The following is a 15,296-nucleotide window of genomic DNA, read 5'->3' as shown; positions in this document are numbered from 1 at the left end:
TTTCTCACTTTCCTCTCAACTCGACTGGAAGTATGCTCCGCGTATTAATGTAAAAGGTCATACACGTGTGCAGTGTTTTGTGATGTATACATTTAATTTTGGGAGCTGACTGGGCGAAATCAACGACTAGCGATGCCTCTAGTAGCGACTCAGCCCAGGATACAGTTTGGGAGTCATGATTCCAAGGCTATTCATCATCATCTCATCAGACTGTGGCCCTTTAAAGGTCTTCTCGGAAACACCTTCAAATGTCTGATATTCCACCGAGATTCTAATGTCTTTTCTGAATTGTACAGCAGGTCAAGGTGCTTTACAAATACATCATCATTTGCCAATTTTTACTTTGGTAGCAAGGCCACATTCTCTTAGATGTGGTTAGACTGTTCATGCATCACTCAGAAAACAGATTATCTGACAGACCTGTTCCTGCTCGAGCTCCGGAGGCAGGAGCTTCGATTGAGATGGATTTGTTTCCTAAAACAACAAATATATGTTTTCATTATTAATAAACTTGCAGTTGCTCTGGTGTAATGTCACATCAGAACCTTTAGATTTCTCTCCTCTTCTCTCTGTACAAAGTCCTTAAGAAAAGCCATAATATTTTTGGTCCTTGAAACAGTGAGGCCTCTCGCTAAGTCAGATAGCTGATACCAGAAAGATGACACTGAGAATAAAAACTTTATTTTGAGGCGATTAAGTCTTTCTGTCGAGCAGCTGGGTCATTATGTAACTCATGGTTACTCACCCATTAATCGTGACTCCTTTCTTTTAACAATGCTTTGCGTCAGAAAAGCATAATGAGAGAGAAGTGTGTGTGTGTGTTGTATTTTGTTTTTCTGGCATAAACACTGACCTCATTAGGACCTAAAACCTAGTCCTAATGACGCAGAAACTCATTTGTGGTTAGGTTCAAGTTTGATTAGGCTGTCTAAATGAATGCTGAGTCCTTAAAAGGATAGATGTGTATGGGGTCCAAGCATCACCAGTGTTTTTGTGACCTAAATCTGTCATAATACCTAATATCTCGTCTACCTTATGGGGGAATAATGCAACCCTCTTAATGTGAATCAGCCTCAGTCAATAAATACAAAAGTGTGTTCTTGTATGGGTATCTTTGTGAGGACATTTTGTTCGGTCGTCACATTCTGTCAACCTTTAAAAGGGCTTCTCGAGGGTTAAGACTTGGTTTTAGGGTTAGTGTTGTTGTTAGGTGATGGTTAAGGTTAGGGTAAGGGTCTAGGGATGCATTATATCTATGAGTGTCCTCACTATGAATGTTGCACACATGTCTGTGTGTGCATAAAATGAGACAGAGGGAGAGAGTGAGGACATTTATTCTGTTTGGACTTGTTTTGTTTTCTTTACCATGGGTGTTTGGTTCTCTATGTCTGGCTTTCTCTCCCTTGTTTCCTGTTTTGTTTTGTAGTTTTTCCTTGTCAGGTTTTGCTCCCAGTGTTTGATTAACACTGCCTCCCCATAGTGTATTTAGTCTCCATGCTCCCCAGAGTGTCTGTCCATTTTATTCAGTTTCCTGTGGTTCCTGTTCCGTTCCCTGTATTTGGAAGTCTTATTTTTCTGTCTGTTTTTGTGTTTGCCATTCCTTCTCGCATTACTTTCTTTTTGCTTTTTGCAGTTTTGTTCGTTTTTTGAAACTGCATTAGGGTCCTCCAATTGTATGTCCTGACTCAAGGAGAGTGTGGGTTGTTATGACTCCGAAGCATTTCACACTGACCTTTTTCAACATGCTTTACCTTTGCTTCACTTCATTTGTCTCTTTAATGTACTGTATCTTTGGTATCTATGTTTGGTGAAACATGGGGTGTCTGTAAGTAGCTGGAGGCTGGTAGTGTGTTTGAATGCCAAAATGTGTTTACATGTTTATATCATTTATTGTGTCATTAACTATTTATCTGATCGATGACCATCCGAGGTGTCGGTTTCCCTCGTGACTTTTACACAGTCCAAGTGACCAAAAAAGAACAGGAGACACTTGGTGATTTGATTGGTTTTTATTCAAACACTTGGCCCAATTTACAGAAATTTAAATAGCTGCATGTGTGAACCTCGTTCATAAAAGCACAATCCATAGAGACATAATATGACTGTTTTTACCAGGCACAATCACACTTTATTGAAATACCAAAAACATGAACTCTTTTCAGTTAGTTTAGTGTAGTTACTCTATGTAGTAAACTGGAAAACAATCATTTGTACAATGTTTTAATGGTCATATACTTTGTCAAAGGCACTGACAGGCAGCTAATTGGAATATACAGTATTATTATTGTAAACATTATCATAAAAGGTGTGGCTTACTCCTGCTATTGTTTTGAAGCAATGTCAGTCAGCATTGCAGAGAATAAGCGATATTGTTCAGTAATGATGTAGAAATTAAATAATTGAATGAGTAAATTAGAGGGGAATGTTTGCCTCCTCTGATTCACCTTTCAGTTTACCCCGTATCTAGAGACGAGATGAAATGAAATTTGAATCCCGAGAGTGTATCTTGTAATTGGCCTCTTAGTAAGCTGATTCTACATTGGCGTTGTGTGTAATGTCAGGAGACGCTGTACAGAGCATGATGCAAGGATGGAAAAATAAAATCAAGGACAGCATATGAGGGTTTTTATCACATCGTGTCAACTCGCTTTGTTTTGCACAAGCATGCGCAGGACAAAAGGCAAATAAAGTTGCAGTGTTGTTGTGGTTTTGTAACGGTGCAGCAGGTGGGTGGAGTTTTGTCTGTGTTTGTAGGGAAACAGACCAACAGGACCTTAACTGTAAGGAGGGAGGGTGGAAAAAAGCTGAGAGTCAGTCTGTTTGGATTTGTCTGTGTACGGCCTCATTAGTCAGATTGGAGATGATGACATTCAGCAGACACAAATCAATAGTAACTCCCTAAGACAGCATCTGTCTCCCTGTCTGTCTCTGTCTCATTAATCCTTCATGCTGTAGTATCTGCCAGTCAGTGTGGGTTTTATAGTATCTATGTTTACATAGATACATGGGAAAGGGGACGAGGGAGGATGCATTGAGTATGATAAGCTGATTAATGGAATTGATTATAAACATTTTACTGTAGAAACCACACTAATTCTCCTTCTACCTATCTACTTGTTTCCCTCATGCTGCCCAGCTGCTTTTTTCAAAGCACAAATATCACATTCTGATATGTAAATCCAGTATAGACAGAAGTAGTCACTCACATCTGAACACAAGCCTCCATTTGCCAAAATAATACCCTCTGCTTTGCATTCTTCACCTGCTCTCAGTGACCCACTTTCTTCGAGAGTAGATTCTCTTTTAAATGTATTAGCTAAAGTGAGTACATGCTTACTCCCACTTCCTGTCCTCACTGCTTACTGCACCTTCCCCCCTCCTGTACACTGCTGTGGTTTAGCAATGCCAGAGATCTGCCGTTTAGCCCGCTGCCATTAAAACCAACATGCCGCAGCTACAAATGCACTTTTGCATGACATATTGTTGTCATTTAGCATATCTTGTACATTTTAACCTGCAATAGCTTTGCGTGTTGTGCTCACTTCTCCCAAAGGAAGAGTATACACTTTATGGTAATAGTAATTTATAAACTAAAATGTCCTACTTTCCTTTTATGAGACTCAGATGGCTGTTAAAGGTTTGGATTATGCTTAAGATGATCTAGGTCATGTAAAAGCAGAGCCCCACATCTAAAGGCAAAACTGTTGGTGTGATTCTTTCTCACCCCCGCATGTCTGGCTTATTGTTTAGTTTGATGTTTTTTTTAGAAAAAGGGTTCAGAAACTGTCACATGCAGAATCCAACATCAGACTGTTGCCGCATACTTAATCATTTAATGTTGGTGAAGTGACATGGACATAGTCTTCCACTTTGAAACCCAGGAAGTGACTGAAGAAACAGTTAGCCACCAGGGAGAGACTCCAAAAAGATGTCAAGTACATGGGAAAATGAACCTACTTGAGTTATAGCAGCAGTAAACATTTTCCTGTGAATTGATGGTTTCAAAAGATATCATTTTAGGTCTTCTGCAATAGCGCGTGATAGGTAGGGAGGTACTTCATTGTCATTGCATATTCCTACATGTCATGGACCAGGCCGTCAAAGGGAGAAGGAATCTAGGATTTTGTTGAAAAAATAACCCCCTTTGCTTGTCAGCTGTTGGTTCGGTCCAGTTCCAGGACCTCTGCATTTAGCCAGGCTCCACCCTCAGCCACAGCTTTTGGTCAAACGAGGAAGGAGGACTGGACATCGGGCACGGTAACAAACAAACAAAAAAAAAATGAACTAACACTACAAAATGAAATTGTGTTTAGTGACAATCACTAACTTAGCAGCATTTTAAAGAACTAGTTTAAAATCATTAAGTTAAGATACTAGGAAAAAATGCCAATAGGCCATTAAATAATCTTTTTTATAAAGTCCAATACAGTTAAGGAGGGACAGTCTCAAAATAATAGACAGTTAAGCACACCAAACGTGAGTGGACCCCAGTGAGACTGACACATATTTAAAAACAGGCATGTTCAAATTGTGAATTTTGCACGTCACAGGACGTGACCTCACCCTGTATTCACACAGTAACAACTCATTTTGCTGTTTTTAAGTACAAACCAATACTACATATGTTTACCTCTATAGACATATTTACTAGTCAACATGTAAATCAGGCAATATGTCACACAACTCGTCTCTTCGCCAGCTGTTTTTCATCATAAAAGTGAAGATTGTTCATAGCTATTGTGCCCTGGGATGCCAAAGCAGATGGAAACAGACTAATGGGAGAAAATTTTACCGGATCCCCACAGAGAGACTGCCCGTCGCTAATGCTAACGTGACACTTTCCAGTGACAACAACACTATCTTTAGCCGTTGGACTCCAGAGTTGAATGATCGTCACAAAGCCAGATTGTGTTCATTTGTTTCCCTCCAGGCTCTTGTAAACTTTCAGTGACCCTTTGGAGTAAAATGAAGGGAAGTTAATCAGGAAGTTTGAAGATGTCAGGATACAGCAGGTCTGGAATAATGTCCTCTCCACCTGTTTACAAACTGGTAAAAATCACACCAGGGCATTATAAGGATCACATATATTCACTCCGCATCGTAGGCTCCCAACGTGGCGGTTGATAGGCGCCGAGCTCTATGCACTCATTTTCTGTTAACCGATCACAGCCATCACCCTCAATTACCAGCACTTAAATGTAATTTACTTTAAAATCACATTCAGTGGTTATTGTAGCTTAGTGGTTAGCTTAGCTTGGCAGTTATGACGTCTCTGTCTTCCTCATACCCTCCTGCTCTCTCTAAAGTCAACCACAGCTGTGAAAGTGAACCCAATAAACACCTTCCAGCTGCTGTTACACTGCTTCACAGTCATGGAGGAGATATATGAGATGGAGAAAGCTGTGCAGCAAAAAGAAAAGAAAATATAATTAAAATTAGACAAAGGTCTTCTTCAGACTTGCTTAAATTAAAGGTCATTAGTGGGATCAAGGTACAGTAGTTCACAAAAGTTAAGTCCAGCCTTCAAGTTTGCAGAATGATATAAAGCATATTCATTCATTCTCAAACCCATAGACCCAACACCTGGGCTTATGCTGAGCTTGCAATTCGCCCAATAATTCTGTTACTCAGCATAACTCTTGACAACAGTAGTCCGCTGGGACAGAGAATGCTGTCAAATTGAGAAAGGTTAACAAACAACTTTGGTATTTCAACTCTTTTAATAGGAGACTTAAGTGCTAAAGGGCTGACCCTGTTGACTAAATCAGGAGTTTCATTCATTTTAACTGGGTGTTCTGTTGTGTCATCCAGCTATTGCGTCAACAGTGTTGTTTTTTGTACTAACAGCTGGTACATGTAGGTATAGTAGGTGGCAACAGTCTAAAATAAAGCATTAAAACTACACAGAACAATCTAAGGTTTCTGCTATTTAATTTTAATTCTACATCATTTCAACACAGTTTTTGTTTCCCTGAGTCACCATCGAATTTTGCCTACTTAGTCTCACTGTTCCCAATACATTTGTACTGTTTTGCAACACTCTTAAATAGGGATAGATCATGAATGTCGAATAATCGATGATCATTTTATTTTTAAAGGCCGATTATTGTGCGTGACTGTTTCCCTGATTTTCATAGGAACCACTGTATTGTATTCAGTATCACATCGGACGAGAAGGGTTTGTCTGTGAGATGCAAGATGGAGGCGGATCTCAGAGGCGGGACTTAGAGAGTATATTCTTGTGATCATGAGGCATCTGTATTAGCTATGGAGAAAACACACAACTAGAAATCAAACTTTGTCTGTGTCACAAATGCTTTAAGACATTTTAAGATTGTTTGGGGTGAGAAATGATCCATTTAGAATTAAAAAATGGGATTTATTTATCAAGATATGACATATTTATAGTTTGGCAGCGACCTTGTCGCAGGTGAACATCCCCGCTTATACTCAGTTTCCGGTGTTCTCATTGAAATGAACCGCTGGCTCAAGGACTGATTTTTTGATAATTCGACTACATAGATGTGACTTTCCAATAGTGTTTTTGCATGGAATGTCCATCTGTAGTCACAAGTTCTCCTTTGACTCCATGTTTATCCCTGCTCTGGTAAGTTTTGTTTCTAGCAGGGAGGCAGTGAAGGTGTTCTCCTTTGGACACTTTGCTTTGATCCTCTAATACATCCCTTTGTGCTGAGAGACAAGTTAGTATAATTAAATTGTCTTCTGTAATATTTCACATTTTGAGTCACGGGGGGCTGTGTTGCATAATGAATTTAGCAATGAAAAGAGGTAACAAACCCTGTATTCAAGTTTCTTAAAGTAGGTGTTTAATACATGCAATTACACCATGTTATTTCTACACCAGGCAATTTTGAACAATAGTGTTGTGATTAAAAAGTGACACAAGTACAATATGACTAGTGATTATGGGTTATTTCATATTACTTAGATTAACAGTGACGCAGATACTGCATGGGTTCTTAGTCAGAACTGCTTAGAAGTCTGTTGTCAGACATGATTAGCATGTAAACAGTTGCTTGATTTCACATGGGATCCTCACCACAGAAACCTAGGACTTGCTTTAGAGTTGAAGGTTAACTTGAGACGTGTTACTTACATGTGTGTGATTTACTTCTACCTCTGCCACTTCCTCTTTCTATCTGATTCCCCATCACAACAGCAAAGAGTCCCCTCAGTTCTCATCTTTTTTTTCAATCAGTCCCGTTTGTTTACCGTTGGCTCAGATCTTGTCTTTGTGTTTCCCTTTTATGTGTGTCCCCTTTTTCTTATCCTTGCCTCCCTGTTGCTCTTGTTCTCCTTCTCTTCCCCTCTCTCTGTACCTCCATCGTCCCCTCCTGGCTCTGACTGACAGTGTTATAAATTGATTTTCAGCCCGGTGTGTTCCCTCTGTCTCTCTGTAGCCATTTCCCTTATTTAGCCTCAACCACTCCAGGGTATAGTCTAGACCGCAGGCTGACTGTCAGTCAGCGGCAGTGTGGAGCAGTCTAATTCTTGGCTGACAAGCATTCTTGACAGCAAGAGCGAATGGGACATTTCAAACATGCTTACTCTCTCTTGCTCTGTCTCTCCCTATTGCCTTTTTGCCTCGGCTATCTCTCTATCGTTATGTCTTTCTCTCTCAGGCTGCCCCTGCCACTCAACTCTTCATTCTGTCGCCCTTTAAGCTTTTAGTTTGTCTACCTTTCTGTTACGTTGTCACCACAGCCTTCCTCTGGGTTCCCTCCCACACTTGTTCCCTGAAACCCGCGCAAGTAAGATCTACTTCAACATTTCCACAGACATGAACAGCTCATTTATATTCACTAATATTCACGCACATGCTCAAGTGCTCAAATACACATTTCATTTTGAGCATGGTGCTTGATGCAGCCATGATCTGAATAATGATTGGATGGCTTCTCTGTCTGGAGCGGGGTTGATGGGTCAGTTTACTCCGCCGGGAAAGCCATTCTTTAATCATAAATGAGAGGCTTTGAGATTAGAGGGAATAGCCCTTTAAGGGAATCTGGTATCACTGAGGCCCCCAGAGGCAGAGTGGGGAGGAGCAAGAGGCTGACAAACGTGGAATGGAGACACAGTGAGCGCCGCAGAGAGATGGAAGAGATTTAAACAGCGTTTTTTGTTTTTATTTACCTGGACTTGTGTAATATCACTATACTGCTGAGGACAAAAATAATATTTCATATGACAGAATTTGTGCTCACCCACACACATATGACAGAGGGAGCCATTGCTACCCCACCCAAGTAGAAACCGGGGACACCTAGCAACCTTGAGGGGGCACCAAGGGTCCCATATAAATGAATAATAGGGTAATTTCACTCTTTCCTCATTAAGCGGTCACCATCATGTAAACATGGCTGTATTCATCACGGGGTTCCTTGTAGAAAGTGATTTCACTTCATTGAAATCTTTAAGCTTATTTCAAGTTATACAGTTTATAGTATGTCAGTGGCAGATTTTTATTCATTTACATATGACTTGTGGTTGCATTTAGATAACCTCACTGCCTGTGAGATGATGTTCTACTCACTGCCTTTGAAGGTTTGTTGTTTTCCAGCATGTGTTAGTACTCTGGCTAAGCGTGTAGTGCATACAAGTACAAGTGGGGTGGTTTTTTTGCTGGTAAAATAATGAAATGGAAATGTCTATTTTGAAATTTTATCAGATGTAAAGACACTGCAGAGATGATAACAGTCCTATGGGGCACAGTTTCACAATTGTTTTCACGGCAGCAGATATTTTCTTCTTTGCTGATGCTTGCAAGGTAACAATGTGCTTCTTAAACATCCTGCATGGATCCCCAGTTTATAACACGGTGCTTATTTAAGACCTGTGAGGGGGGAGAACCCACGCAAACTCCACATACACAGATCCAGGTACTCTTTTTGTGTAGAAGCAGGAAAGCATTTGTTAATGTGCTCCATACCATATGACAGTACAGTCTGCCTTTAAGGTGGTGTGACAGTTTCCAACATGAACTACTTGTTAAGATTCTGTGGTTTCTTTCTGCAGTGTAATAAGACATTCCCGGTGATATGTTGCTTTGAGATCAAGCCTGTAATGCAAACCCAGGTTCATTAATTCTACTCATTTCAAGATGCAGAATTTCTCCTTTGTCTTTAAGCTCTTTTTATCCGGACAGGTTTTTGCTGAGCATGCATCCTCTTTTTTCCAGATAAACCTCATTAGTACTAGTGCATTTATTCACACCTGGGAGCTATCCAGTCCAGCCACAAACATTTTACTGTTTGCCAATTAACTATGTTTAAATCTTTGGGGTGGGAATTGCCCCACTTTACACAAATACCCACCAAAAAATACTTCTAGTATCAAACCCACATGCCCTGCAGCCTCGGTAGGTGCCTCTAAAAAGTTTATATTCTTTATGAAGGGTGGCACCTGTACTCACCTTGCTTCTGCAGCATTTTTTGGATTCTCGGAGGGACCTGGTTTAATGGCAATAAACTGTTTCATGCCCTCTTAAAACGCTCCACTCCAGGTGTGCAGTGTTGTCAAATGTCTGATAAAGTAGTGCTGAAATCCTCTGCCTCTCAATATGTCATTTTATGGACAGCGCTCTTGATTTTTCTTATTTATGTATTCATTTAACTATTTTATTCCCTTTTCCCTCTATACAGTTTGTGTTTTTGCATAGGGTGTGGTGAATAAAGAGTAGAGTCAGCGCCCAAACACACCAGAAAATAAGTGAAGGATTGTCGATGTGTGTGTGTCGATGTATGGAATAATGTTTGGGTCTGTGAGCACCGGTAGTGTGGGCCTCAGTGTATGTGTGTTTGATTAGGGCTGTCAGCTTGTGACCCTGTGCTGTGCTCTCGCTTTTTCAGGTCGACTACTTGTGATTTTTTTATACACTGAGAGAATAACAATAGATTGAAGCATCAAAAGTCTGACAGCCAACTAATCGGCCGGTACCCCATTCCCAAAACAAGAAATTAAAAAATGTCAGTCAATGTCAATATTCCAAGAACATTTCATAAAAAAACAGTTTCATAAGTTATAAAAAAAAATATCAGTGAAAGTGTTGAAAAATAAATGTAATCTATTTAACTTCTTCTCCAACTACCAAATTAGCCACTAAGTTAACTAAGCTTAGCTATAGTTAGAGGGCAACATGTGTGTTTGAAGAGGTGATGGATGTTATGAAGTTTGTTGAATGCATCTTGTAGCTGCTTATCTAAGCTTAACAAATCTGCAAAAAAAGTTAATTAGTCGACCTCTAGTGTGTGTGAGCGTTTGTGTATTCCAGCATCTGTTTGTGGGCATCTGTTTTCTGAAGTCATGTGCACATGCATGAGTTTGTGTGGGCTTCCAAGTGTGTAAGTGTGTTCAAACATGACTGTCTTTATGTGACCCTGTGCTTCTCTCTCTCACTGTGTGTGTGTGTGTGTGTGTGTGGTGAGAGCTGTCAGTTTCGGTCTGGTAGTCAGCATAATTAGTCTCTCTTTTACCCCCGTCTCCTTCTCGCTGTTTGTCTCTCTCCTCCTTGTGGTTCTCTCTACCTTCTCGCTCTCTATTTCATTCTCTCTCTTCATGCCCTTCCTCCTACACTCTCTCGCCGCGGTCCCCCTGAGTGATGACTTTTAAATCATCCTTTCATTCTTCCTGCAATGATGAACGAGGGGAAATCTGTCCTTTTCTCTCTGTTTATTCTGCCTTCCATCTCTGCACTCTATTCACTCCCACTCTCCGTCCTAATTTTTCAGTTTAATGAATTCACTTCATTTAAACTAGAAAGAATAAGAGGCGATCTTTTAAGGTTATATAAAATGTGATGACCTCACATAGTGTGTATCTCCTATGTAGGCTGTAAACATCACACATTATATACAACCTAAATAAAATGTTGAAGGAATTATGTCAAGATATGCTGCTGAAAGGTAAATCTAGAGAAACACATTGAATCAGTGACTCGGCAACAAAAATACAGCATTATTATTATTATTATTTGTAATTTTTGACTTTGTTTGCTGAGTAAGTTGATTTTGTCTTTCAGCATCTGAAGTGTGAGGAAAAAAACAAAAAACCTGTCTGTAATATTGTACTTCTTCTATTTGCTTTACTGGGAAAATATTGTGAATGAGTTGTTTTTATTATGAGTTTATGAACAAACCAGGAAACACCAGTGCAAAAGCATACATTATGCTACTGATGGTTAGTTTATTCTATAACGTAAGCTATGGTATTGCTATTACACTACAGTCAATATGGATGCTACAAAACAGGGCATTGGAGTTAACGATCATTTTCACTGTGTTTATGGCACAACTTATGGCCTGTCCCTCAGTCTTGACCAACTTTATGTAAACATACCGACAAGCTACTCAATAGGCTACAAACAGCAATATTAAAGATGCAGATAAAAAACGAAGAGGAAAATAATATTTACTTTCAATCATTTATCTGTAGTAGTTTCCATTTCCACAAGAAATTACCCATGGATTTTTGAAAATGCATGTTCTGTTTAAGAACTGTTAAGAAAAGACTTTTTATTCTTGCTGGGGTTTTCATTAAAAGGCCAAGTGCATCACTGCGTTAATAAAGTTCCAGCTCCACTTCATATTTTGCATAATTTACAGCCTGCCAACAGTAATTTTAACAAAATAGGACTTTTGTGTGAGTCTGCTTTTTTTTCTGGAGGAATCATTCATTTGTTCTTCAGTAATAACTCTCTATGTTTGGCTGTAGGGAATATTGAGTCACAGTTTCTTTAAATCCATAGTTTTTCTTCAGATAATTCACACTGTTTAAAAAAAAGAAACCATCCAAGAAGTATATGATGGACATAACATTTAAAATAGGTTCAAAACATGTAATATAATCTCTTCAGAAATGGGTTATTACAGTGAAAAAAATTGCAGTTATTGTTATATTAATGTACTTCACCTTTTGCATTTATTGTGAAGTACACATTTAATGTCAGTTTGATCGTCCGATCACTTGAGACAAATCAAGTTTAAATTTTAGATACTGTCTCAAAGCCTACATACCATAATTAACATTATATAAACATCCCACATCCATTGTAGCCATAATCCTTGGCACAGCATTTTGTATTTTACATATGATTCATTTTATCCTGAGCAGCAACACTCATGCCTGAACATGCATGGATAGTTTCACCACTGAGTTTATCAAAAATGACAAACATCAGATGTTCACATACAGTATGTGTGGCTCTTTGCTTTGAGTGAGTGACTCTTTGGTGAACCACCCTTGTGTCTCGGGCATAAATCCCCTCTCGTAACTTTGAACATAAAATTTGATTCCTGTTGGGAACCACATGGATCTTTCCCTTTTTGAACTGTGCCAAGACGGCAGTGGCAGTTCAATTTTTTTTTTTTTTGCTGTGCTATGCACAATCCTTTTTCTGCAGTGTCTGATAGGAAAAATGCAGGTAGGGCTGCCAGCCTTTGTTTCCTCGTAGGCAAATAGAAACAAACGTTGTATGTTGTTGTTTTTTTATACACCACACTGCATAATGTGCATCTTTGTGCATATACAGCATATGTGTTGGCTGTGTGTCACATTTGCCTGTACTCGCTGGTTTCTCAACGTCTCAGCTGTGATTGGTTGTGAAGGGACAACGATACAGGCCCTTAATTGCAACTCAGGCTGCCATTGGTCATTATGTCTATTGCTGTGATGGTCTTGGAATTGTCTGGCTAAATGAATGTTGGGCAAAGTAACATGCACAAATATAGACACACACGCTGCACAATCCCATTTTTGGTCAGGGTTCTGTCCGGGATAATTGGTTGAAAAAGCATGCGGTGGGATCGGCCTGCTGTCCCTGTGGCCCCAGCTGCTATGGTAAATAACAAGGCTCATAAACATGAAAGGCAGTGGGATGATCACCCTGATTTAAGCTCTGCTCTCCAAGGAGGATCAGTTAAGACCCTTGAATTCAAGGTCTTAACACATACACGGCAATTCCCAACCATACACTAATAACACACCACAGGCCTGCAGCTTTAAATACGCTTGTACACCATTTTACTTTTCTTTTTATATCTACTTTAGAGCAGTAATGACATACTGTAGTGTGCACATACATTTCATCACACTGCACAAGCACATTCCAAATGTAGAAGAATGATCTGGTTTAGATGAGGTGTGGTCTATGCTGTGTAGTGATTTACTATGTGATCCCCAAAGCAAGAGGACATAAGAAGTCTAATACAGTAAGAAGTTTCTTTTCTGCTGTAGTGTCCTTGAGTAGGGTGATGCTAAATCCCCACCAGCTTACCCGAGGTGTTTTCGCTCTGCAAGCTGACGCTGCAGCCTGCCTTCCCCTGTCGGGCGGTTCCTCCGCTGTGGATCGATAGAGCATCAAAACAAACGCTCAGGACCGACTTCGCTCCTGGACGCCTCCTTCGCCGAGCACCTGTGGTGAAATAAAAGCAGCATTAAGATCAAAGGGAGAAGATAGCGATCCTGATGTGAACCGCAAAAGACCAAAGAGATCAATTACATTTGCATTTTACAATTTAGGCATTTAGCAGGTGTTGTAACCCGGAGAGAGTTAGAATAAGTATAGCGGCGGAATTAGCTTGTCTTCTCATTAATCAGTACACACAGCCTGTGAACGGATGAAAACAGACACGGCATCCTCACTGTATTCTGCAAATAAACAATTCCTTATTGCATCGCCTCATTATTGTAGCACCAATACCACTCAACCAGTCCAAGTGTTGTATCTAATTATTATTTATGTGGGAATTCTGTAAATATGCAGTACCGATGTAATGTGGTGCAAAAAACTACCTACCGCTTTGTAACCAATTTACTGACTTCTTTTTGGATTTTAAAGATTTTTGGTGGTGGTATGCCGGGCTTTTGTCTTGTGCAGAGAAAAAGTCAGTGTAACACCTGTTGGAGTTAATTTGGCTGTTAGCTGTGCATCTACTCCTCCCCTCCTATTTCCTCCACCTCTCCCTGACTGCCTGTCACAAAGGGATATAATGAAAAGCCAATAGTAGCTTATTAAGATGTATTAGTGTGCACTCTTCCTCCTGCATGAATTATTCGCTGTCTTTGATGCAGCATAGTGCAAACAAGAGTTTGTCATCTGTCATTTCCTCATGTGGACAGACACAATGAGTGTATTCATATTTAAGTGTCTAAAAAATGTTTATATCCCCCTGTTATAAATTGTTTATAGGCTTTGTCAAAGCTGACTGACACAGGCTTACTGTTGCCTTGTATTCAGACATGTCTATATTGGATTTGCAAAAAACAAAGAACAAGCTATCCTTGTTTGCTGCTGAGACACCGAAGAGTGCTGATCTCCTTAAACTGTTGAGTCAGGTGGAAAGGTAGCTCAGTGGGGAGTATCCAGTCAGTCAGTGGACCTGGATTAAAACCATCACACTTGATGCTGTTCTCCACCAGACTCCGCCCTGTGGTCTCATTGTAGATAGGATTATAATTCTTGCTGCACTAAAAGTAAGCTCTAAAACTTTCTGTGATATACTACCATAACTTTACCATAGATTTTTACGACAATCATCGATGAACACTTGTCCAGTAGCTACAAATTACACCGTGGTGTTCCCCAGGGCTTAGATCTAGGTCCTATGTTTTTTAATTTTTACATGTTACCACCTGATAATGTCATCAGACATAGGTTTCCATCTATGCAGGCAATACACAGATTTGCATATCTGTTTCTCCTGATGACACAGGGCCTTTGTAACTATAATTTTAGACATGAAATTATGGATGGCAATGTTTTTCTACAACTCAGCCTGGACAATACTGAGGTTTTACTTATTGGACCTGAAGCTCAAAGCTCTGGCTCTCGAACCCATATTATTAACATGACAATGGCTGCTTTTTACCGCCTGAAAAACATTGAAAGACTTGGGCTATTTCTTTCTCTTATTGCTCTTCTTTCTGGTCTTCCAAGGAAAAACAGTAGCTGGTTACAGCAACTACAAAACTCAGCTGACGTACACATAAAGTCCGATTGATCATGGTGTTATAGGTTGATCACAAACATCACCATCAAAGAATCAGGTTATGTACAGGCAAAGTGCTGGCAGGTTTCTCAGAGGCATCCAAAAAGCATGACTCGCACGGCAGATGTAAAAGTAAACTTTCGATTTTTAAAATAATGTTATAAGAAAACGGATACAAAAGATCAAACCGGCAAAGAAAAGTACAAAGGGTCAGACTAAAGCAAAATCCCCCAAAAAAACCCAGACAAGGTCCAAAACACAATCAGGATCAAAACAGACAAACGGGCAAAA

At 39.8% G+C, this 15,296-nt stretch overlaps 1 protein-coding gene across 1 annotated transcript in view; it reads left to right on the top strand.

Moving 5' to 3' along the window:
• The window catches only part of LOC122786300 (CUB and sushi domain-containing protein 3-like), a 303,505-nt gene that overhangs the window by 51,688 nt on the left and 236,521 nt on the right, over positions 1-15,296 (top strand). The gene's annotated exons all lie outside the window — the stretch shown is intronic.

This window comes from Solea senegalensis, linkage group LG20 (assembly GCF_019176455.1).
Source record: "Solea senegalensis isolate Sse05_10M linkage group LG20, IFAPA_SoseM_1, whole genome shotgun sequence".
Lineage (NCBI taxonomy): Eukaryota > Metazoa > Chordata > Actinopteri > Pleuronectiformes > Soleidae > Solea > Solea senegalensis.
This window is presented reverse-complemented; position numbering and strand designations above follow the sequence as displayed.